This window comes from Corylus avellana, chromosome 8 (genome assembly GCF_965113065.1).
Source record: "Corylus avellana chromosome 8, dhCorAvel1.hap1.2, whole genome shotgun sequence".
Classification (NCBI taxonomy): Eukaryota; Viridiplantae; Streptophyta; class Magnoliopsida; order Fagales; family Betulaceae; genus Corylus; species Corylus avellana.
The window spans coordinates 6,396,302-6,423,420 of NC_142497.1; the positions used below are offsets into that span (position 1 = coordinate 6,396,302).

At 35.8% G+C, this 27,119-nt stretch overlaps 1 long non-coding RNA gene and 1 pseudogene across 2 annotated transcripts; both read right to left on the minus strand.

Moving 5' to 3' along the window:
* Nucleotides 1-7: 7 nt before the first annotated feature.
* LOC148584031 (uncharacterized) lies at nt 8-2,868 on the minus strand. Its single transcript, XR_015913016.1, has 2 exons — nt 413-2,868; nt 8-296 (listed from the first exon to the last, which is right to left on the minus strand). It is a non-coding gene; the product is annotated as an uncharacterized LOC148584031 (long non-coding RNA).
* Nucleotides 2,869-8,789: 5,921 nt separating this feature from the next.
* LOC148584032 (uncharacterized) lies at nt 8,790-12,197 on the minus strand (annotated as a pseudogene). Its single transcript, XR_015913015.1, has 6 exons — nt 12,031-12,197; nt 10,816-11,235; nt 10,313-10,378; nt 10,017-10,156; nt 9,358-9,484; nt 8,790-8,953 (listed from the first exon to the last, which is right to left on the minus strand). The product of XR_015913015.1 is annotated as an uncharacterized LOC148584032 (transcript).
* Nucleotides 12,198-27,119: the final 14,922 nt, after the last annotated feature.

The window sequence follows — 27,119 nt, forward strand, 5'->3', positions numbered from 1 at the left end:
AAAGATATAGAATAGTCAAGAATCAAACATTCAGCAAACAACCAATTATCAAAACATTATCTGAAAATGGTGAAATGAAACAGCACTACAAAAAATTACAATTATCCTATACCTATATAATATACCCGTATTTTACGATTTTCAGCAAGCTAAAATGTACCTCAACTTTGTGAGGGAGTTTGACCATGTCACAAGCCAGTCTAAAAAGTTCCTTATTTTAACAGTTTCCATGAGAATAACCATCTACAGCAGAAAAAGCTTCAATTGCACGAAGGACTACATCAAGAATTGGGTACCTAAAATTGTTTGCAAGTGAAGAACAAATGCAGGAAAGAAATTACTGTTAGAATAAATCAATAATAAATCTGTTCTTTCTCCATAGCATGTATGCATAAATTTAACAATGTCATACCTTCAATATTCTCATGACAAGCTTTCCATATCTACCTTCATGAATTTCCTGCAGATGTCCAAACATATAGAAGAAAACTGTGTTTTGTGTGTGGAGGGAGACTATTACTCTCAACACTAATTTTCACATAATGACCTAATGAAGCCAAATGGGCAAACTTCACTTATATATAGGGTGAGAGTAAATGGCTTCCTCATGTGTCCCGCAAAGTTGGCACATCCCATTATGGGCCCAAAACAAAACAAATGACTATGCTTGTCCACCCAAAAGTAATAAATATAACAATCTCCAACTTTAACAACATAAGTCATTTAATCACAAGATAAGTACAAATAAGCATTCTAAACACACAACCTGATCAAAATGTATTTGCAAGTAACAAGTTAGAAAACACCGATAAGATGCATGACATATAAAAGTACGTACAATCACGTGACCAAGGAAAATAGAATGCAAGTATAAGACACAAATAACACAAATAGTGATTACTATATTTTCAAATGAAGCTCACTGAGACTAATACACAATGTCTCATATCACAACACCAATGCCATAGTTAACACAAATGCGTGTAGAACATTATATGGCAACACAAAAAAATACTCAGGAACATAACTTGCACTAACTTAATAGAACAAAAGACTCTAACAACCTCATATGAGTCGCATGCTCCTGAAACATTATAGGAGCCAAAACACTTTGTTAGTGGGTCCGCCAACATATGTTCTGTGGGAGTATGCACTACACAAATGTGAGATTCAGCTAACTTTCTCTCTAACAAACATATACTTTTATGTCAATATGCTTGTATCGTAAGGAGTTCCTAGTGTTTCGAGAGAAATAAAATTGCTGTAGAATTAACACAAAATATCTCTAATGACATCACAATGGCATCTAGAATACCTACCCCTGAGATAAAAGTCTACAGTCATGTATTATGATACGTAGTCTCACAATAAACTATACATTATGTCTCCATAGTTGAGGAAACTATAAGTATTTGTATGACACTTTTCCACGAAATAGCTCTTCCCACTATCACAAATACACAACTTGGACAACCAAAATAGTTGGCATCACAATATCCATCTACAATAAGAATGTCGAATTACCGTTATATTAGCACAAAGTCCCTAGCACCCCCACAAGTACCTTAGTATTTTCTTTGCAGCTTTCTAGTGACTCAAGTATTTCCCAAGTACACCGTTAATATAATCATATGATGTTATGTACATACTTAAGTCCACATCAAGCTATACACAGTTGACTCGATTAATATGATTGCTTGAGGCAATTGACACTTAGAAACTATCACATTTTCATAATATGTGTTTTTCCAAGAGAGATATGCCAGGATCGTTAGGATTGAGGATGTCACAATAAATTTATGATGCATATAAAAAAAAAAAAAACAGAAACATGCACTCATAAATATCCTCATTCACCAAATAGTAAGATTTTTATCTTACACATGCTAGAGTTCAAAATAAACATTGCACTCTTACACATTATTTTTGTCTCAAGTTCATGCTAGAGTCTCTAACACAATGACTTTTACACACTATTTTATGTCAAATCCATGCTAGAGTCTGCAACACACAATTGACTCATACACATTATTTTTATCTCAAGTTCATGCTAAAGTCTCTAACACATAATGAACTCTTGCGTATTACTTTTATCTCAAGTTTATGCTAGAGTCTTTAACACATAATAAACTCTTACGCACTAGTTTTTTCATGTCAAGTTTATGCTAGAGTCTGTAACACGGAATGAACTCTTACGCATTATTATTTTTATCTCAAGTTCATGCTAGTCTCTAACACATAATGAACTCTTACGCACTATTTTTTCATGTCAAATTCATGCTAGAGTCTGTAACACACAATTGACTTTTACGCATTGTTTTTATTTCAACTCCATGTCAGAGTCTATAGTACATTATGGATTCTTACGCATTATTTTTGTCAAATTCTATGCTAGAGTCCGCAATACAAAATGGACTCCTATGCATGATAAAACAAAATAATTAAATACAAAGACTTAAAATGACCCGCTATCGAGAGGATAAGACTGGGCAACCAAGTGCAAAGTATCTAACCATTTTCTTCATCTTCCCAAACATCTTACTATCTAATAATTTATTGATAGGGCAAAGTTATTATCCGTATGGACCTTGGTATAATTATTACGATTCACAAAATAATAACTCCAAATTTATTTATTTATTTAATTCGAATAATATCTAATAAAACCTAATAATTTATCATGGTTAGTCTCACGATAAACAAGTACGTAACCACTCAAAATCATTTATTTTGATGTACAACAACATTATTCACATTGAACCAGTAAATTCCAATAATTTATCATGATTAGTCCCACGATGGGTAGGTACATAACCATTCAAAATCATCGGTTTTGGTGTACAAAAAAATTATGTACATTTAACTAAAAGTTCATTTATCTCTAAATGAATATCATTATATATGCAAGTAGTTCAACTTATATTGGAAGATAACAGAAAACCACAAATGTTATCTTTAGTCATAATTAAAATGAACATTAGTTATAGATTGTATATTTCACTTAAAAAACTTTTCTTGTGGAAAAGAAATCTATTTATAAGTCTCACTTAGTCCAAAAATATTTTCACATAACTCATTAAAATGATTACCAAGTACACCTTTACAATAATAAAGGCACAACATATTAAAAATTACTTGATAATCATTATAAAATATTATTGACAAATTGGATTTTGTTCCTTTACATAAGAATTTTATATTCACAAATACTCTCCAGATTTACCTCAAGATATATTTCAAACAAACTAGAGATTTAACCAATAGACACTAAAATAACATTTAATCAAAATAACACAAAACTGTCACAAGTACCAAATTATACCACATGCACGGCATCACTGAATTACAATAAGGGCAATAATGCATCATGTATTAAACATACCAATGCTCTCAAAGGTTCGCAAAATCCTTTATTGAATTAACAGTAAAATTCAACAATTTATTATAGTTATTCCCATGATAAGTGAGAGCATAACTGGTCAAAATCATCAATTTTATACATAACATAATTATTCGTTCACAAAAAAAAAAAAAAAAACACACACACACACACACATTTATTGAATTTACGATAAAATCCAACAATTTATCAAAGTTTGTCCCACGATAGGTGGGAACATAACCGGTCAAAATCATCGATTTTATATACAACACAATTATTCATATTACACAAAATTCCTTAATCTCAATAGGAATTTATATAAATTCACATATAAATCTTGAAAGGAATGCATAAAATTTCACAAGCAACAATACATACACCCTTTATATATTTCTTATAGGACATGCCATAAAATCAGTATTTGTTCATAACCAAATATTTCAGAATCACAAATATGATGAACAATATAAACAAAACAATATTGTATACAAAATAAGCTGATATTAACTTTTGTTTTCTTCAATATAATATTTACTCATTTCTTTTCATTTCTTAATGTGAGACATAACATTCGCACGTGAATTTACAACAAATCTCCCCCTCACGTGTCTATTTCTTTTACATTGGCTCAACTCTCTCTTATATGCGAGTATTTTACAAATCATAGAGTGTCACGTATACAAGAGTTATACCAATAGCATTTTATCAAATGATGGGCTGGAACTAAAGTTTTATGAGAAAATATATAACTCACTACTCCCATAAGATGATATATCTCCAAGAAAGAATATTGAAAATCTCTTGGGTCGAAAAAACGCTTGTTGTCCATGACAAATGAAATAAAAATTTGGATTATATGCTTCACATTTAACACACATACAAGAAATTGTCAATCCATACACCATAAAACTTACATCTTTATATTGAATATAAATATACTGTATAACACATTAACAATTTTTGCTCGACAAAAAATATTTCAATCAAAATAAACTTCACATATGATTGAAATAAATATCAATGGAGTTGTCAAAGCCCTCATTTTAGGGATAAAAAATAATATGTATACTCAAAATCATATGTATACATAAAACAAAATAGTGTGTATATTCACAAAAATAAAACACATTGTTGAAATAAATATAGCACAAAAAACTTATCAATCTCAAAATAAATACCACAATTGAGACCAATCTCTTTTCCGCCCAAATCCTTAGCTCCAGTAAATCCAAGTTTATAAAAAATATAAACAACTCATTGTTGGACATAAAATGACATGAATCTAGGATAAGTTCACACATATTTAATCTTTAACCGCTTTGTTTGATAAATATGTAAATTAATGTCAATGCAAAAGTCTCATCACTTCATCACATATGCACACACCATTGAAGTTCACACATATGTAACTCTATCACATGTCCATCTTTAACCCCTTTTTTTTTTTAATAAAAATTTTAAGCCCTTATGCTTCGTATGAAGCAAACATACATGAAGGACAAAATATATGTCTTCACATTTGATTCGTTAACGAAAAAGAAAAATCCTTTTAATTCAATACACAAGCAAATTAAACCCCCCCCCCCCCCCCCCCCCAAAAAAAAAAGGATTAAAAATGAGACTCATAGTGTAGAAGCTAAAAAAAAGAACCATGTAGAACATTACAAAAAATAGACCCCAAATCGTATAGCATCTGACGCACTATTAAGAAAAATTGAGGCGTCTAAATCATGCCATTTTCAAAAAAATATAATATACATATTATTTTAAAACATGCTACAATAGCACGCTAAACAAATTGACAACCATCTTCTACGCGTTAAAAGCCACATAACAATGAAAGAAAAATAGAATCACAAACCAAAAAACACTGCCAACAGCACTGCACGGCGGCAATGCGAGATGGAGACGGTACGCTTAGATTACCCATAGTAGTGGTGGCGGCAAGAAATTCAAATCCATTACCGCCTCCACTCGAAACCAAATCTCGTTTGTTCACAATATTTTTAGATAAAAAATATCAGTCTAAACAAGATTTATTACAGCTATGAAGAAAAGAAACAGAGACTCTGATACCAATTGTTAGAATAAAGCAATAATAAATATGTTCTTTCTCCATAGCATATATAAATAAATCTAACAATGTCATACCTTCAAAATTCTCATGACAGCCTTTTCATATCTACCTTCATGAATCACCTATAAATGCCCAAACATGTAAAAGAAAACTGTGTTTTGTGTGTGGAGAGAGGCTATTACTCTCAATCCTAATTTTCACATAATGACCTAATGAAGTCTAATGGGAAAACTTCACTTATATATAGGGTGAGAGTAAATGGCTTCTTCACGTGTCCACAAAATTGACCCATCCCATTATAGGCCCAAAACAAAACAAATGACCATGCTAGTCCACACGAAAGGGATAAACACAACAATTTCTATCCAAAAATACAAACATTATAATACTTGCAACTAGTCATCAGCTTGTTTGGGACGAGCAGACCGCATATGCCCAGGTACTAGTCAGGTGCTTAAAAATCTCCTAACACCTCATTAGCCAAAAGAAAAAGAAAAAACAAAGGAAAATCACTATAATTTATCTTAATAAAAGCATCAGGAGGCAATATAATTCCGTCTGGCCATAAATTGCAAAGTTTGAGTAATTAACAATTTTCTTGGGTTATAAAATCGCGTAAGATAGATTAGTAACTCCTTGAAAAAAGCTAAATTATCTTTGATCATAAAACCATATATTATACAAAGACTAAAGCATTAGATATCCGCTGTCCAACTACCAGCCCCTATAAGAGACTTTACCCTTTTCATTGGATTTTTAAACAAAAATTGCTAAACAAGTACATTTGAAGATTTAGAAATTCAAAACAATAACACATCATATATACTGTGCTTAAGTTACCGAATATAGGTTATGAACATAGTTTTAGGCCATTGATTGTTGGGCACGTGCCAGAAATTCCATGGCCAGCAAAGCTTTCAAACATGGGCCCCAGTGATGCATATTGACAAGTCCAGCCACCATGGCACATTCAAATTATTCACAACAATGGCCAACTGAGCCAGATCACTTGATCCTCTTTATAGAAATATAAATTGCAAATTGAACAAAGACACCAAATCTTACTAACAGCAGTTCATATAGGAGTCATTATTTAGTCATGGATCTCTAGATCCCTAGTTATATTCCTTTACAGCAATGAAACACAGGAACGGTAAACAATGGCAAGGACAACTAGCAGGATACGGTTTTTGCTTGCTTAGACTCATAAATTACAGGCAGAGAGATATACTTAAATCATGTGGACTAAATGTATTACTGGTATTTGGTGAATAAGATTCATGTAAGACATGACCACTATTTTGTACTACTAGACTATAAGGTGCTTAATTGCTAAAAGATAGCCAATTGCCCCAGTAGCAATACTTAAAAGAAATTGCAAATAAAATGAGATAATTGCTTGACTGAACCATTGCAAGCTACAGATATATCAGTTGTCATTTAAAAAAAAAAGGGAGCCTTGGTCTACGAAATATATACTCCCATTTAAATACAGAGTGAAGCTGTACCTTTCAGGTATTCTTTCACTTGTTAATTTGCTCATCTCAAAAGTCAAGAGATTAATCAATAAACTTGGTAATCCCAACTTCATCAAAGGTGGAAGAAGAATATGCACAACATTCGGCTGACTTTCAACGACGGCTAACAATATTCCAACACTTTGTTCAAAAAAGAAAACCTCTTCAGCCAAAGAAAATTAATTTAAAATTCCAGTTGAATTTATTTTTTTAAGAAGAAAAATTTATTAGAAGCGCAAGGGAGCACAACTCAAAATACACATGAATTATACAATAGAAAATGCCCAGCAAGATCAGGAACAGCGGGAAAGAGAACAAATATCTACAAACTTAGAGGCATAAAAAAAAAAACATTAACTGAGATCCACTCAATGAGAGGTTTCAGAAACAAAGCTATATATCCAAGCTCGTCTTCTCACATTCTTTCTAGATGCACCACATTAAATAGGAAAGGATTACATTCAAAATAACATTAGGATCCTTTTGACAAAACCTTCTTTTCCAACATGCCAAGAGCTCCATCACCCGTCTCGGCTCCAAACATCCTAAAGACCAAGTTCCACAAGGCTCTCGCAATATCACAACAAAGAATTCCTGTTGAATTTTTTCTAACTCCTTGAAAAAGCGTGGACTTACTATATGTTTTAGCAATATTTAGCCCCTAAAGCATCAAACCAAAAGCAATGAGAAGGGAGTTATTGATGATTACATGAGGCCCTCAAATATAGCGTTCTGATCAACCCAAAAATTCAGTTTAGAAAGCTAGCTTTTATAACAATCCAAGAGAAGATTTTGGTTTTTTTTTTTTTTTTTTTTTTGGGAAAAATAGACTTTACCCCCCCCCCCCCCCCCCCAAGTTCGGGGCAATTTGTAATTTGACCTATAAAGTTTCAATTTTGGCAATCTACCTTCCCAAAGTTTCAAATTTTTGCAATTCGACCAATATTATCTCAAAATTCTTATATTGCCCCTGATTTTTATTTATTTTTTTTATTTATTAAAAAAAATATATATTTGAAAGTGCAAAAATGGCCAGATGGCCAAAGGGGTAGCTACGGCCACCCCGAATTTTTTTTTTTTTTTAAATTTTTATAAAAAATAAAAAATAAAAAATTATGGGCAATATGGAAAGTTTTGGATACAATTGGTCAAATTGAAAATTTTGGAACTTTGGGGGGGGGGGGGGGGGAGGGGGGAGGGGGTGCATTGCCAAAATTGAAACTTTGGAGGTCAAATTACAAATCGCCCCAAACTTTGGAGGGGTAAAATATAATTTTCCCCTTTTTTTTTTTTTTTTTTTTTTTTTGAAAAGTTGGCTTTCGTATGTAACAAAGCTGAACTTAAATGGTATTTAAAACTCCTTGTGATTTGCAAGTAACATTGTTTTAATCATATCTAATGCGACATGATATGGACTCAAATGCATATATTTCAATAATTATTTAAATTTATTAACTTTAATGAAGGCACAAGTGTTCAAAAACTTTAAAATTTTTAACAATATAGGAACATATGATAAACACTGGCTGTTTGTATACCCCTATACGCAATTTATTCAGCAATAACCAAAAATAATCACAAAACCAAAACCAAACACCATTATCCCATTTATTCATGAAAAAAAAAAAAAAACACTCTAAATACTTGTTCAGTTTAAATGAAACAAAAACTGGCGAACAGGGGGAACAATTAAAGAGTACATAAAAATAGTACACACATTTCAAGCCAAGAACTCTACAAGTAAAGTGAAACATCAAATATGTAAATTTTTCAAGTTATATAGAAAATGCTTTAACATTTAAACAAGGCAAAAGTCAACCATTTAAAAATTATTATATTTGGGATTTTTCAACATTCTTAAAGTTTCTTTCATTGTGACATAAGCTTAGTTGAGATGAGCTGTGTTCAGTACCAAAGTTTCTTTTGTCAAGAATCCACTTAACCAGCCAACCCTCCTACCAAGTTGCTGATTCAAACCTACATAATATAACCTCTGTTAACAAAAGAAAAATACTTTTAACATCTGATTAAAAAGACAAATAATTCAAATGACAATTATAACCAAAATCTTCCTACAACTATAGTGTTTCTTACTTCCATAACTTATTCAACCAATCAGCCCTCTTAGGAAGTATCAAGCTTGACCTCCTACAATGAATATGTGGACAGGATCTTTAAACTCCATAGTCGGTGACACCCTTATTTGTGCAATCACTTGGTTTTTTGCTTTCTCTGACACTGCTGTTTGAAATATACTTACTAAGAAATACCACCACAAGCACCCAAAAATATCCTATGGTGAAAACTTTTCAATATAGGCACCCACACGCACATTTACCAGAATGTCTCAAAGAAAATAAACCACAGACAATATTTTCTACCTTCTCAATAAGCTGTAGATTTGAGGTATTTTCCATAATCCATAAAATCTGGCATAGAATATGTTCAGACTGCAATGCTTCAGCCCACGTTCTACATTCACCACTTTGAAAACCCAAAGTTAACAACCTGTATCAGGATATATATATAAGAAAAGCATACAGCATCTGTTTGAGTCTGTCTCAAAACCACTAATACTAGAGACACGAAACTGTAAATGACATGACTGATGCAACATGCAATAAGAGACTCGGACACTGCTGATTTTCTATTACAAGATAATGAGTATTCTAATTTAATAGATATAAAAAATAAAAATAAAAAATAAAAAAGCATGGGTATTCTTTCAAAAAGAGGGGAAAAAGTGAGAACTGTCATTCCACTATGTATGGTTATTGTTCGCAAATGGACAGAGAGGAGAAACAAAGGCTGATTTGAAAGTTTCTTGCCAGAAGAAACAAGGAATACCAAGAAAAAGAAAATTAGGAGCACAATAATCCAGGATAGGCATAATGAGACTTATGGATGTAGGCTACAAGTTACAACTTAATAGGTTAGAAAGAATGAAACACTAGCAGCAAGTATAATAATAAAACCAAAATCTGAAACGTTTTCTCAAATGATTGACAATAGGAATTACAAGCGCAAGACTATGTATTACCGACAAGCTTCACATAGGCATTGAGCGTCGTCTAGAAATAATTGTTCCACAATTATCTCAACCAACCCATTTGTGGAGACTATATGTTTCAATGGAACTTCATGGCAGGCAAGGTTTCCAATAATTCCGAGGTAAATCTCCTGGAGCAAGAAAATCAATTAGATCCACAGGAAACAAGTCTTCACAATCTCCAGGTTAACAGTTTTTCCATTTACAGAAAACAAGTTAAGAGAGAAGGAATGAATATAAGTTCATCGGGCAAAAGAATTTTACAACAAAGTTGAAATGTGGCTTACCTTAACATGCACATATTGGGGAACTAAAAGGTTTGCTAAAAGTACTTCAAGTACGAGGTTTTGTACCTGCACAAATATGTTACTTAGATTGCAGTACGAAAGCTTTCATAGTCAGACCTCTAGCAATAACAAGACAAATCATAGTTCAAAACCTAGTTCAAGGAAAATTAAAAAAATTCGGGTGCTTGCAAAAGAGAAGGGTGGTTGGAGGTAGAAACCTATAACAATATGATTAATCAGGCCTTCTAATAAAGTGTTAATGACTGCTATCTTCATCTCATGATCACAAGCATAATCAAGACTTTAGAGGGGATACGAGGATTGATGCTAGATTGTACTTCCAACTGGATAGTTCTTTAATCAACTTTTTATTTGAGTTACAATAGCCTCATTATATCCAAAATCCAGAATTAAGGTTGATATGACTTGACATGCAATCAGAATCAATACAGGCAAAAAGCACCATTGAGATTAATTGTCAATTGAAGGGAAAACTTGAGTACCATGAGTTCTGCATTAGTTTTACTTGCAGAAAGATCCCATAAAATGCAACCATACTCTTCCCCAAGCCTCTTCTCCTGATGATATACTAGGCTGATCGATCAGATCTACGACATGACTCTTCATCTTCTCCTTCTTGTCGAGCATGTTGATCATAATCCCCAACAATCTCCATGCTCTCAAAGTTATTATTTGAAGAGTTCTGAACTTCATCTCCAGATAGAGAAGCTGAACATTCTTCCACATGACCAGTATTTTCTACTTGATTAATGTCAACACGCGCATCAACGCCAAGAGAATCGTGGTTATTACTTGCATCAGTTGGTAGAAGTTTCCGTATCAGAGAGATTGTATAACCAGGATCAACTGTAGTTTTTTTTTTTTTTTGAAATAGGATCAACTGTAGTTGAGATGTCAAACAACTGCACAACAGTAAAAAAAAAATTAAAAATTAAAATAATAATAATAATAATAATAATAATCATGTTTACAACACAAGACATTGTTGACCAGGTATACGTTATGTTTTTTTTTTTTTTTTTTTTTTTTGGATGTCAAGGAGCCTCTTCAAGGCAGGGCCCATCGAACCCACCCTTACGTTATGTTAATGCTCTTAAAATGTATTTATATATGTATTTACACATATATGGGCCGGGCTGGTGTGGACATGTATTATCAACGCTCTATCATTTGCTTCAATCAGAGTACGGAAGAAAACTATGGTTATTACCACAATCAAGAGTTCCCAATTTCAGATTTCAGCCAAGTTGAGTGCGTATGGGAAAATTTATGCAAGCATATGAGCTTTAATCACAATGTACTTCACATGTATTGTGCCAAAAGTCGGCCAAATCATATTTGAATAAGAACCAGCATATATCTGAGCTGCAAATGGATTTAACAATGAATATATTTGACAAACAACTGGTACCCACATCATCGAATGCCCTATTTAACCTGTTTATAAATCAATTAGACCTCAAATACAACCAAAAAGAAAGGGCCAAGAACACTGTGAGATTTTCCTAGAATTGGCAAAATTTTCACTGAACCATCAAACAGAATCGTCACTATCAAATAGCGTGACAAATGAACCACTAAAGCCCTATTTACATACACTTAAGCTCCTAAGAGAGAGGGAAGAGAAAAGATAAGAGCTAAACGGACGACAGGAACAAAAAAAGAAACCAAGTGAAATCAAAGCCGTTGATTGCTACCTCATCAGGCGGAGCAGAAGGGTGATGTGCCGGTGCATCAAGTTGTACTTCCCCTTCTTCTTCTTCTTCTTCTTCTTCTACAAGGTCTGCTTCTAAGTCGAGCGCCATAGCCCTTAACTGTGCGGAATACCCACCGGCTTAGCGGAGCTCTGCCTCTACTTTCTCAAATTTCCCGGCTTTCGCTACTGCATAGAGCTTTTATATATATATAGTACATTTAGAAAGAAAGAAAAAAAATACAAAATACAAAATAAGAGAAAAAAATTATGTGAGAATATATGATAATTTTGAGGGAAAAGTTCACATAACTCCCTCAAACTACCACCCAATTGATAATGTTCCTCTAAACTTTCAATTGTGACAATGTCCCCCTCAAACTACTAAAAATTGATGATGTTTCCCCAAATAACGAAACTACCCCCAATAAAATAAAAACAAAAAATAATAAAACTTCTAGAAAAAACCTAAAACTAATTAAAAAAAAAAATCCTTTTTATAAGAAAAAAATTAAAAATTTTCGATTTTTTTTTTTTTTTTGCTATAAAAATTTCATTTTTAATTTTGTTTTATAAATTTTTTAAAATAAAAATTTCCGTTTAAAAAAAAAAAATTCTTATAAAAAAATTAAAAAATTTCGTTTAAAAATTAATTTATTTATTTAAAAAAAAAAATTGTTCTTTTGAAATTAAATAAATAATAATTTTTTTTTAATTTTTTTAATTTTTTTTTTCAAGGGTATTTTTATCTTATTAAGAAATATATAAGGGCATTTTGATCTTTTTGTTAGTCTTGGGGGGAGACATTGCCAATGTTTTGATAGTTTAGGAGGGGCATTGTCACAATTGAAAGTTTGGGGAGGACATTGTCAGTTGGATGGTAGTTTGAGGAGGTTATGTGGACTTTACCCTAATTTTTATTTTATTTTATTTTTTTAAATCATAATATCAGTCATAATTTTCTTGACATTATAGATGATCTTTTTTTTTTTTCCTGAGAATTGACATAGATGATCTTAAGTTTGAATTTTTGATGTAAAAATGAGTATCAAATCTACATTTAAATGGTTAAATTTATTATTTGAAAATAAAAATTGGAATGGAACTATGGAAGTATGGAGCTCCGTGCATCAAGATCACATGTCCATCTAACACTTAATTTTCGTTAGTCTATACAAATAGCCTAGGGAAATAAAAAATTATTTGAATGGAAGTTTGGAGGTTCAGCTCGCCATCACCAGGCCCAAAGTACCACCACCCACATAGTTGAAGGCCAAATTAATGGCAGTCGGGCGACAATTGCCTTTTGAAGGCACACAACATAAATAATACCTCTTCTATTATCTATATAAGGTGAGTAAGAGGCTAAACTAGGTATCCAATTATCACGTAATCTTCATCTCTATCTCATTTTAACCAAATATGCTATTATCCCCCAATCTTTATCTATCACTTTCATTTGCACCTTATGTCTTTACTGACTTAAGCATCGAATGTGGTGTCATCGCTCCCCTCCCTTCTTCCCGTAGGGTCGCTTTGACGTTTGGTTGTTTTGTAAGAATCCGAGATTGAGGCTAGGCGTGGATGATCACTATCACTGCCCACCAGCTTAGTGGATCACATGTCCAACAAAAATAAAAATATTATAAATAAATCCAAACGTTTTAGGAGTAGTTGTCCCACTGCCACAAGTATAGGTTTTAACGTAGTTCACAAACGAGTGGAGAGCGAGACGTGGAAAGAGAGAACCGAAGAAAAAAAAAAAAAAAAAAAAGGTGGGGGGGGGGGGGGGGGGGGTTGTTAAAACGATATTGTATAATTTAGTAAATATTAATTCCTCAATATAATTTGATTTGTATTTATTATATAATTTGATTTTTATTTATTTGTTTCTTTATTTGATTTGAACATTAATTAATAATAGTTGATCTATTAAGGAATTTATATGTTGTATATAAGAAGCAGTTTGATAAGATCCTTTCCTACATGGAGCATAGGAAGACACAATTAATGAGCAACCTTGTCAACCAATAACATGCGTGAAGTGTAGAAATTGTTGTATGTGGAGAAAAGTAGAGAAAAATCTCAACTTTTATTTGTTATGTGGGTTAACAACAGTAAAAGGTAGAGAAAAATAAACAGAGAAAATCTCAACTTTTGTTTGTTTTCCTTGCTATGTTTTCTCTCTGGCAATAACCTAGAGGAGAAGGATCTGGTTCCACGTCTATTGTGATTGTGGAGGATTGCGTGCAAGCTGAGTCTAAACATCATGGCGGATGATCTAACGAGGATGTGGGATAACTTCTCCTTGCTAGATGAAGAGGAGGTGGAAGTGGAAGTCCAGGCCGGGGATTTCCAAGCAGTGACCAACCGAGGCAGGGATTGTGTTGTCGAAAAATTGGTAGCCCATCGATACGTGAGTATGGAGACAATAAAAAATACCCTAAAACGCTGGTGGAGACCATCAGGGACCATGTCATTCAAAGCTCTGGGGGAAAATCTCTTTATCGTCAAGTTTGACCACGGTCGAGATAAAAAGAGAGTTTTGGAGGGCCGGCCGTGGGTTTTTTAAGGCACTCTTTTTTTAGTTGAGGACTATGACGATCGCACTCCTCTGGCACAATTTATGTTTGACAAGGCCTCATTTTGGGTTCGAATGTATCATCTGCCATTGGGATGTATGGGGCGTGAGGTTGGGCGTAAGATTGGCTCTTCAGTTGGACTAGTGGAAGAGGTGGACACAGACGCCGACAGAGTGGGCTGGGGGGAGTTCTTAGGAGTGAAGATACAACTAGATTTGACCAAACCCCTCTCGAGGGGGCGTAAGTTGAAACTAGAAGGAAAGTCGAGCTTGATTGTTTTTCAATATGAAAGGCTTCCTAAATTTTGTTTCCAGTGTGGTGTCATTAGCCATGGTCCAGGTGGGTGTCAAAAGCGGAGCGACATGCGAAACCAGGCTGGTTCAAGCCAATATGGCCCCTGGATGCGAGCACCATCACCAACCAAAAGGGCAGATCAGAACCAAGGAGGCTTTGTATCAAAACATGGAAGAAACTACCCAGACCCACCGGTTTCAGGAAGTCGGTCAGGGCAGGGCAACAGAAAATTTTGGCGGGGAGGGGAACAGAGACGAGATACCAACTTTTCCGATGAAGGGGAGGAGCCTGATGATTTTTTTGGGGAAAGATCTAGATCCCCTTCAATCAAGGAGGGGAGCAGATTTTTTGGCGAAAATCAAGGTGGAAGAGCAACAAGTTTCTATGTTGAGAATCAAGTCGAAAAGGAAACTCTCCCTGTAACGGTTGGTCAACCCATGGGATTCGAATGGGTACATAAAGGAGATGTCTCGACTGAGCTGGTTGATGAGGGACACAATTTAAAGTTAAAAGATATTTATGCTTTTTCTTTTAATGCAGTCCACTGAGAAGAGGAGCGTATGGTTGCTGGACGAAAGGAGAAAATCAAAGGCAAGGGGATTAAGGCCCAGCGAGGTCTGAGGGAGAGCCCAACAAAAAATTTGGGCTTGGAGGGAAGTGGACAGTACCGGCCTGGCAACAAAGGAGGTTATATGGGGTTGAGTTTTGCTGATATAGAAAAAACTGTGAAGGAAGCCTGTGCTAGCAGTAAGGAACCCAAGGAAAGTGTAGGCCTAGAGAGTGCTATAGTAACTTGGAAAAGAAAAGAAAGGGAATGGATGGAAGGAGCAGCAGAGGGTTCGGTGGGGTTACAAGAAAAAAAAATGTAAAGACTGGGGTTGAAGGGGGAGACAACAATTTGGTCTTTCCAAAGAAGGGACGTAAGGAATGCCTAGGCAGTAACATAACAGATGGATCGGGAATGGCGGAGGCTGAATTTCAGCCCCGCCGACCGCAATGATTATTTTTAGTTGGAACTGCCGGGGGCTTGGAAACCTCTGGACAGTTCAAGACCTTTGCCAGATGGTGAGGGACAAGAAACCCGACTTGGTTTTCCTAATGGAAACCAAGATGCGAAAAAATAAAATGGAGAATGTGAGAATCAAATTGGGATTCTCTAATATGTTTGTAGTGGATTGCGTCGGGAAGAGTGGAGGTTCGGGGTTATTATGGGGGGAAGGTGCAAAGGTTGAGGTTAAAAATTTCAGCCATCAGCATATCAATGTAATAATAAACGGACCCAAAGCTGACTTATTTTGGAAATTCACGGGGTTTTATGGCCACCCTTAATTTGCCAAGAGACATGAGGCGTGGTCTTTATTAAAATTCCTAGCCCGGCAAGACCCTCTCCCATGGCTGTGCATTGGCGATTTCAACAAGGTTGTTAATGGGACAGAAAAATGGGGCGGGGGGAGTTTGAGAAAGAGAACGGATATGGAAGCATTCCAGCACACATTGGAGGAGTGCAATTTGTCTGATTTAGGCTTTTATGGCCCAAAATATACATGGAATAACTGTCGAGAGGGGAGAACATTCGTAAAGGAGCGGCTGGATCGTGGTGTCGCCAATATGGAATGGAGGACTCGTTTCCCGAAGGCGGTGGTGAGGATGGAAGCTGCTGTTTCATCAGACCACACTCCTTTAGTATTGAGTCTCATTAAAAATGATCGCAAGACTAAACGAGGCCGTAGATTTTATTATGAAGCTGGATGGGCTTTGGAAAGTGGGTTCCAGGAAGTGATTGAAGAGGTTTGGAAGCAACCAATGGGGAAGAAGAGGGGGTGGGACCAGATGGAGAACAAGCTTTCTGCATGCATGCAACACATCTTAAGTTGGAAGAATAGCTTGCAAGAAACAAAGCATGGGCACATATCACGTATGGGGGAGAAATTAGCCGAGCTGCAGGGAAGTGAAAATATGTGCAGTAGTGATAAAATTTCAAAGTTAAAACATGACATCCAAGTCCAACTAGAGAAAGATGATTTATGGTGGAGACAAAGGGCTAAAGCTGACTGGCTCAAGTATGGAGATAGGAACACCAAATATTTCCATGCATGTGTCAAGTCCAGGAGAAAGAAAAATGTAATTGATAGAATCCAAGATGTACATGGGAAGTGGTGGGAGACGTCTAAAGGGGTATGTAAGGCTTTTGTTGATTATTATGCTGATTTGTTTTCTGCTGGCAGTGAAGGTGACTTGGGGCAGTGTATGCAACACATAGATGCTCGTGTCTCGGTTGGCATGAACGCTGAGCTCATGCAAGAATTTAATATGGAAGAAATTAGCCAAGCTCTACACCAAATGGCGCCCCTCAAAGTACCCGGTCCGGATGGGATGAATGCTTGTTTCTTTCAACAGAATTGGGCTATTATGAGAGAGAAGGTATGTGGAGGTATTTTTGAGATCCTTAATTCTGGTTGTTTGCCGCCAAATCTGAATTTGACTTACATTGCGCTTATTCCAAAGACTAATAATCCGAAAAATGTGACAGAGTTCCAGCGTATTAGTCTTTGTAATGTATTGTATAGGCTTATATCCAAGGTGCTTGCCAATAGGCTTAAAAAGGTCCTTCCTAATATTATTTCATCCACCCAAAGTGCATTTATCCTGGGGAGACTGATTTCGGACAATATTTTGGCGGCTTATGAAACTCTCCATACAATGCACACCGGAATGCGAGGCAAAAAACGTTTTATGGCTATTAAATTAGATATGAGTAAGGCATATGATAGGGTGGAATGGAGGTTCTTGGAGGCGGTAATGCGAAAAATGGGGTTTGATGAGCGTTGGATCCGACTAGTAATGATGTGTGTTACTTCGGTCCATTATAAGCTTCTGATTAATGGAGAACCATGTGGGCATATAACCCCTACGAGGGGTCTTAGGCAATGAGACCCAATTTTCCCTTACCTTTTCCTGATTTGTGCGGAAGTCTTGAGCTCTATGGTGGCGGATGCAAATAGGCAAGGGTTCTTATCCGGGGTACCGACTTCAAAGAGGGGCCCAAAGATTAGCCACCTCTTTTTTGCAAATGACAGTTTATTATTTTGCAGGACCACTCTAGCTCAATGGAGCAATTTGTCGGCCATTCTGCAAAAATATGAGGAGGCCTCGGGTCAAAAAATGAACACTAATAAAACTTCCATTTTTTTTAGTAGGAATACACTAGTGGGTGAGAAGGAAACCATTTTGGAGTTTGCAGGTATCCCAGCTACACAGAGATATGACAAAAAAAGTTTTATGGTTGTTAAATTAGACATGAGTAAGGCATATGATAGCGTGGAATGGAGGTTCTTGGAGGCGGTAATGCGAAAAATGGGGTTTGATGAGCGTTGGATCCGACTAGTAATGATGTGTGTTGCTTTGGTCCATTATAAGCTTCTGATTAATGGAGAACCATGTGGGCATATAACCCCTACGAGGGGTCTCAAGCAATGAGACCCAATTTCCCCTTACCTTTTCCTTATTTGTACGGAAGTCTTGAGCTCTATGGTGGCGGATGCAAATAGGCAAGGGTTCTTATCCGGGGTACTGACTTCAAAGAGGGGCCCAAAGATTAGCCACCTCTTTTTTGCAAATGACAGTTTATTATTTTGCAGGACCACTCTAGCTCAATGGAGTAATTTGTTGGCCATTCTGCAAAAATATGAGGAGGCCTCGGGTCAAAAAATGAATACTAATAAAACTTCCATTTTTTTTTTTCAGTAGGAATACACTACTGGGTGAGAAGGAAACCATTTTGGAGTTTGCAGGTATCCCAGCTACACAAAGATATGACAAAAAAAGGTTTTATGGTTGTTAAATTAGACATGAGTAAGGCATATGATAGGGTGAAATGGAGGTTCTTAGAGGCGGTAATGCGAAAAATGGGGTTTGATGAGCGTTGGATCCAACTAGTAATGATGTGTGTTACTTCGGTCCATTATAAGCTTCTGATTAATGGAGAACCATGTGGGCATATAACCCCTACGAGGGGTCTCAAGGAATGAGACCCAATTTCCCCTTACCTTTTCCTGATTTGTGCAGAAGTCTTGAGTTCTATGGTGGCGGATGCAAATAGGCAAGGGTTCTTATCCGGGGTACCAACTTCAAAGAGGGGCCCAAAGATTAGCCACCTCTTTTTTGCAGATGACAGTTTATTATTTTGCAGGACCACTCTAGCTCAATGGAGCAATTTGTCGGCCATTCTGCAAAAATATGAGGAGGCCTTGGGTCAAAAAATGAACACTAATAAAACTTCCATTTTTTTCAGTAGGAATACAATAGTGGGTGAGAAGGAAACCATTTTGGAGTTTGCAGGTATCCCAGCTACACAGAGATATGACAAATACCTTGGGTTGCCAGCCTTGGTGGGTTGCTCCCGGTTGAAAGCCTTTAAGGGTATTACGGAGCGGGTGCGGAAAAGACTTCAGGATTAGAAGTTGAGATTTCTTTCCCAAGCAGGAAAGGAAATACTCCTAAAGGCTGTAATTCAAGCCATCCCTTCTTATTGCATGAGTGTTTTTCTGCTTCCTAAAACCTTGTGCTCAGAGACCAATTCCCTTATGAAAGGGTTTTGGTAGGGTCACAAGGGAAATGGTAGAAAAATTGCTTGGTTGAGTTGGAGCAAATTGAGGGTCTCAAACGCGGGGGGAGGCATGGGCTTCCGTGATATTACTTGTTTCAACAAAGCACTCTTGGCTAAGCAAATTTGGAGGATGTGGACTACGCCGGATAGCCTAGTTGCACGCATAATGAAAGCGAAATATTTTCTGGATTGCTCGGTCATTGAAGCTCCACTACGGAGAAATTCATCCTTTGCCTGGAGGAGTATTCAAAGCTCATGTACTCTTATGAGGGATCATGTACTCTTATGAGGGAGGGGCTGGTTTGGAGGATCGGGAATGGGGAAAAAAGGAGGATTTGGGGAGATAGATGGCTCCCTAAGCCATCAACCTATTAGGTACAGTCTTTTCCAAAAATGCTTGACCTGGCAGCAACTGTAAACCAATTAATTGATGAAAGTGGGCATGAATAGAAGCATGGATTACTGTCTCAATTATTCTCGACAGAAGAGATTAGAATGATACAAGCTATCCCAATCAGTTGCACTAACAAGGAAGATAAGCTCATCTGGAGGCGAACTGATAGAGGTATTTTTTCAGTCAAGAGTGCCTATCATATTCAAAAAGATCTGGAATGTGCACAAATGGCAGAGTGTTCTTCCCAGAGACAAAACAGTTTGGTCTGGAAAAGCCTCTGGAAACTACAAATTCCACATGCGGAGAAGGTATGGTTTTGGCGGGCCTATCAGGATATTTTACCTACACGGGATAAGCTGTTCAGGAGGAAGGTGATTTCAGATCCAAGCTGTCCCATGTGTGGCTTGGAAGCAGAGACAAGCTATCATATTCTGTGGCAATGTCCCTCCTCACAGGATGTATGGAGTGGGAGTTGTAAAAAATTTCAGAAAAGCTCTCTGGGGGAACCAAATTTCCTACGGCTAACAGAGGAGATGTTGCTGAAATGTGATGTGGATGAATACCAGACTTTCATTCTCACTGCTCGTCGGGTCTAGCTTCGTAGAAACGCATTCCTTCATGAAGGTTTTTTTTCCCACCCTAATACCATTGTTAAGAATGCTATCACTACTCTCCAGGATTTCTCTCAAGCTCAAGCAGGGATTTCTTGGCCCTGTGCTCTAAAAGAGCCAGCTATTCTGGGGAAGTGGACAACACCTCAGCAAGGGTGGTATAAATTGAACTGGGACGCGGCTGTTGGGAAGCAAACGGGGAGGATAGGTTTAGGAGTGCTCATTCAGGATCATACGGGGGAGGTGCATGCAGCTTTGAGCAGCACGCGTGTTGGCACTTTTGAGCCAACCGCTGCTGAAGCGTTGGCGGCTCTCTTGGCTACCCAAGTGGTGCAAGAGATGGGCTTAATGCAGGTTGAGTTGGAAGGGGATGCCAAGGTGGTGGTTGAGGCTGTGGGGTCCGACGTTGCAGATTGGAGTAGAAAGGGTCACTTGATCGATGATATACGTGCTTCCCTCAATTCCTTCCCCGCTTCGAAACTGCTCTATGTCAATAGAACTTGTAATAAAGTTGCTCACGCTTTGGCTCGGATGGCTTTGCTACAGGAGGTAGATAGGCAGTGGTCTGATGACATCCCAGATTGTTTGCGGGAGATTGTTGACGCAGAGAAATTTGCTATGAATGTATGCTGATTTTGAGAATGAAATGCAATATGATTCGGAAGGTTTCAAAATATATATATATATATATAAACAGGTGGCTATGCAGTAATTGGTGCAATAAATTATTAAAAGGACACTTGTCGCAATTCTAAACTACCTCGAAAGAGTGATTTGTAGTCATTAAATTTGACTGTCAATTCATAATAAACACTTAATTACGATTGTTATATTAAAAATATTATCAACGATTATTTAAGAGAAGAACACATTTTAGCAAGCTTTGTTGGCAAAGCAAATATGGCGTCTATGGAAGACACCAGAAAGTCTCATTGCAAGGATTATGAAGGCCAAGTACTATCCGGATTGTTCGGTCCTTGATGCTCCTTTAGGGAAAAGACCTTCTTTTGCTTGGAGGAGCATTCAAGGGACATGTGACTTGGTTCGAGAGGGGCTGTTCTGGAGAGTCGGAAATGGTAAAAAAGCTCGCATTTGGAAGGATAAATGGCTTTGGACACCAACCACTTACATGGTGTATTCACCTCCTTCGGTGCTTGAGCCAAATGCAACGGTCTCCCATCTCATTGATGCCAACACAAACTAGTGGGATCAGGACCTTTTGCAGCAGATTTTTACTAGGGAGGAGATCCTTGCTATACAATCGGTGCCAATAAGTTTGACAGATCAAGAGGATACTCTAATATGGAGGGGCACAGCAAGAGGAGTATTTACAGTAAAGAGTGCTTATCATATGCTAAAAGAACGAGAGGAGATCAACACGGCTGAGGGATCCTCCCGAACTTGTGCTAGCGCTCTATGGGGTAAGCTCTGGACCTTAAATATTTCAAATGCAGAAAAGCACTTCCTCTGGCGTGCATGCCATGAGATTCTCCCTACTAGAGTGAATCTATGCTCTCGGAAGGTGATTACCAACTCTAGCTACCCAATCTGTGAGATGGAGGAGGAAACTACATTCCATATCCTGTGGCAATGTCCTGCTGCAAGGGATGTCTGGGGAGCTGGTTGTATAAAGTTCCAAAAAAGCAGGTTTGCAGGACCAAAATTCCTGTCAGTGGTGGAAGGGATGTTGGCTAAATGTGATACGATGGAATTCTCCCAATTCGTGGGGATAGCACAGCGCATCTGGCTTCAACGTAATGAAATAATACACGGTGGCCATTTTACGCACCCATGTCTTATTGTCCAGCAAGCAGTCAGGGCGACGGAAGATATGCAGGCACTGGCGGATGCTTTAAAGAGCAAGAATGTAATCTCGGAAGCACTAGAAACACATACATGGAAGGCTCCCCCCGCTGGTTTCCTCAAGGCCAACTGGGATGCCAGTGTTGATAGGAAACAAGGAAGAATTGGTTTAGGCGTGATTATTCGGGACCCCCTTGGAAAAATGTGGGCCGCGAAATGCTTGACCCGTGCGGGTTGTGTAGATCCCATGTCTGCAGAGGCGATGGGGGCTACTGTGACTGCAAATTTCTGCAAGGAGTTAGGATTGCAACGGGTTCAACTGGAGGGGGATGAAAAAAACGTGGTTGATGCTGTAAATTTACAGTGTCCTGATCAAAGTAGCCGAGGTCATCTGATAGCAGATATCATTGTGGCTTTGAGTTCTATTCCGACTTGGGAGATGGGATATGTTCGTCAAGAAGGAAATACTGTGGCACATGTTCTCGCAGCTGTTGCTATGCATGAAAATGTCAATAGGGTGTGGTTATATAATCCCCTGGAATGTATTCGTGATTCATTGCATGCTGATTTTTCTGCTATGCGTTCTTCGATATAATACAATGCTATAGCAATTTTTCAAAAAAAAAAAAAAAGAAAAACACATTTTACACCTTCAAAATTTTTCCCAATTTTTAATTTGGCCTATAATATTTAACAATTGGCAAGGTACCCCATCATAGTATCAAATTGCCAATGCGACCCCCATCCGTTAGCAATTTCCATATAATTTGACGGAAAATTGCTCACATCCTGAGCATGTGCATTTTTTTGTCTAAACTTTTCAAAATTGCCCCTAATTTTTTGAGAGGATTTCAAAAATGCCCCTAATTAAATAAACAAATATTAGATTAAAAAAAAAATAATTTGAGGGTGTCCAAATGGGCAAATGGGGGTGGCCGAAACCATCCCCAAACCTTTTGGGGTTGGCCGAGCCACCCTCAAATGGCCAAAGGAGGTGGCTCGGCCACCCCTAAATGGGCCAAGGGGGTGGCTACGACCACCCCCAATTTTTTTTACTTTTTTTTTTCTTTGTTTTTTACTTTTTTTTGTTTTTGTTTTTCAAAAATATAGAGACAATTAGGTCTTTTCAATAATTTGCGTAAGAGAAAACGGAAATTATTGACAATGGGTCACATTACAAATTTTTGATACTTTGTTAGTGTACATTGTCAATTTTTAAACATTTGAGGCAAAATTGCAAATTGAGTGAAACTTTGGAGAGTAAAGTGTATTTTTCCCATTACTTAATTATAACTGTTAGATCATAATTTTTAGTAACAATATGTCAAATCAAACTTAATTTGATCTCACTATTGACTAAACAGTCCAGTAAATTCGACCGTTGGATTTACGTTAGAAACATTCTATGGTTAACATAAACCACTAGATCGAATAATCATGATCGTCCAAAAATGAATTGTCATGAATTGATCATTGCACGCTAAGTTCCAACTGCGCCATCAAGGCACCCTACAGCTCACTGCCACTCACGCGCTTTGTGCACCCAAGCATTGCTTTAAAGCAAATACTTAATGTGTGTTGGGCCTTATAAATGTTAACTTGACTTTCTATTTTTTCAATGTGAAATTCTCTTCTTTGAAGGCTCTTTAATAGCTTCAATTTATTACATTCCAAACAGCAATATATATACATAATAATTTTGAAATTTTTTTAACAATGACCCTATTATATTTAAAAAACACACGCACTTTGTACATGTTTAAGGAACACAATCGGATTTGAGAAAAACATTTTCTATTTGTAAATTATTTATTCATTTTTGAAAGTTGGACTCTGATTGAAAGGGACACACTTATAGATTCTTGTAACCTAAAACTATGTGGTCACTACTTGCAAGTATGTCTAATATTTCTTTTTATTTCTTTTTCTTAGAAAATGTAAATATAAGAAGACAATCAAATTTAGTAAATTTAGAAATGAAATGAAACTACTCAATTAGAAAATATATATCACACTAAATAACTTAGAAAAATTGAAAATTGATTCTAATAACCAAAAGAATTCAACAAAGGCTTGAACAAAATAACTAAATGAATAGAAATCGGAGTACAATTGGGAAATAGTACAATAAAGATTTGGTTGAAGAGAGGGTGAGATAATGAGGAATTCAACGCCCTCCACTTGAAGAGAACTCCTTAGGACGCGTTTGGTATGGATAATAAGACATTGTTAAGGAATAGTTATTTCGTTATTTGATTAGTTTTTTTATTCTTGAGAGTTGCTATTCAAAGAAAATGACTATTCCCAACTTGGCTTGGCTTGTTTTTAACCCTAATTGCCAACCTTTTCCTTCCCTTGATGGCCATTCACTAAGTCGATCATATATATGTTGATGTTAAGGGTTGTTGTTTAGTATGTTCTGTTTAATTATCATTTATCCCAAAAGCTTAAGTTGATAGGAATGGGTAAATTTAATCACTTAATACCCCTCATGTATGGATTCAAACTCTATTTTAATAGGTGGGGCACAACATAAATAATATTTAATTTAAATAAGGTGAATTAATGAAATTAAGGTTCGATTTCAGAACCTTTGACTATGATACTATTGACTATCTTAGACAACAACCAAAACATTTAGCCAAAATCTAAGATTTGAATGCTCATCCATTTTTCAATATTAACTTTAATTTTGAACTTGATGATTTATCATCATTTAATCTAGATTGGAATAGATTTTTGAAAATTTATCTTGTAACATACTTATGAAACCATTGGATAATGATACGATATAATTTAATTTTTTTTTTTAAAAAAAAAAAAAAAAAAAAAACCAAATTTGAGATACTAACAAATTTGATCTTTTAAGCTATGTTATCTTGATAAGTAGAAACTAATTCATTCTTCAATCTGGATTGGAGCAGATTTTTTAAAACTTATCTTGTAACAAATTTATGAAACATTAGGATAATGATACAATGTAATTTAATTTTTTTTTTTTTTTAAAAAAAAATTATTGAGATACTAACAAATTTGAGAAATGCCTGGCTTCATTAAAAAGTCCATCTTTTGGCCATTTTAATCATAGGTGGCATGATCCAGTTTAAAATTAATAAATTTTAAACAATAAATTAATAGATTTTTGGAAAATGAGCCATGCCACCTAAGATTAAAATGGCCCATTTTTTTTTAAAATTTTTAATTATGTTTTGTTGTAAATGCTGCCTACCTGAACGTATGCCAGTGTGTCGGTATTTTTTTTAAGGAGAAACTACATTTTATCCCATAAAATATCCACCTAGCAAAAAATACCATGCATCCATCAAATTCGTCTATTTAGACAAAAACCAAGTCATGTGCGTGGCATGTGATATTTTTCAACCAAAAATTATGAAAATGCCCTCGGGGTAAAATGTCAACATAAATGACTTCAGGAGTAAACATAAACATAAACATAAACATTAAAATAATAATAATAATAATAATAAATAAACCTAAAACTTACACAAAAAATAAAAATAAAAAGAATGTGGGGGGGGGGGACGAGCTATTTGGGATGGCTCAGCTAGCCCCATTCGGTATGGGGTACCAAACGACCATGTGTCACATAGGGGTGGTCCGACCCAATATACCCAAGTGGGTTTAGGGGGGGCTGAGCCACCCTCATTCAACCGGTTTGGGGTGGTTTGCCCAAAGCGGCCATCCCCCTCCCCTCCCCCTTTTTTTTAATATAAATTGTTTGAAGTTATAGGTTTAGTTTAGTTTAGTTAATTTTTAATTTTTTGGTTTTTTCTTTTAATTTTTTTAATTATTATTATTATTATTATTTTTACTTTGTATATAAACTTCTTGATAACCAGAAACTCATCCGTTCTTCAATCTTGAGTTTAAATTTGAACTTGATGATTTTTCGCTATTTTATGCTTCTTGAATATCTTGTGCATCATTTGAAGATTTTTGAAAATTTATCTTCAACAGATTTTTACCAAATATTTTCCATCTGAATTGTCTAGAAAAGCTTGCTTTTAAAAATACTAAACTCGGTCAATTTCCAAATCTTATATTTGAGCAGATTTTTGAAACCATAAGATAATGAAACGATATAATTAATTATTATTTTTTTTTTTTAAAAAAAAAATCTGACATGCTAACTAATTTGATCTTTTAATTAAGCTATATATATATATATATATATGAGAAATGCTAAAGGCCTAACTTTTTTCCCAACAAAAGTCCAACTTTTACCTTTTATTTTTTTTCTAAAAAAACCAAAATGGAAAATGGAAAAAATGTCTGAAGCAACTCTATCTATTTTTGGTCTTTCTTTTATTTAGTATTTTTTTAAAAATGAAAAATAGTATTTTTCTTCATAATAATGACATTTTCTTAAAAAAAAATGACATTATTATGAAAAAAAATACCATTTTTCATTTTTTAAAAAATACCAAATAAAAGAAAGACAAAAAATAGATAGGGTTGCTTCAAACATTTTTTTCATTTTTATTTTATTTTATTTTTTAAAAATAAATAAGGCAAAAGTTGGACTTTTGTAGGGCAAAAAAGTTGGGTCCCTATCATTCCTCTATATATATATATATAGCATAACATCCAAGTCTACGGAATTTCATTATCATCCTTGCTTGCACCTTCACTTAGAAATTCAGTTTTAAGCATTATGAAGAAATATTTAGTTGCAGCAGCTATATTCTTCATTATTTGCTCGGTCTCATTCACATGTGATGCCGAGGAAGTTGATTCACATGATCATATTCTTCCAAAGCACGAGCTCAACTCACAAAATTT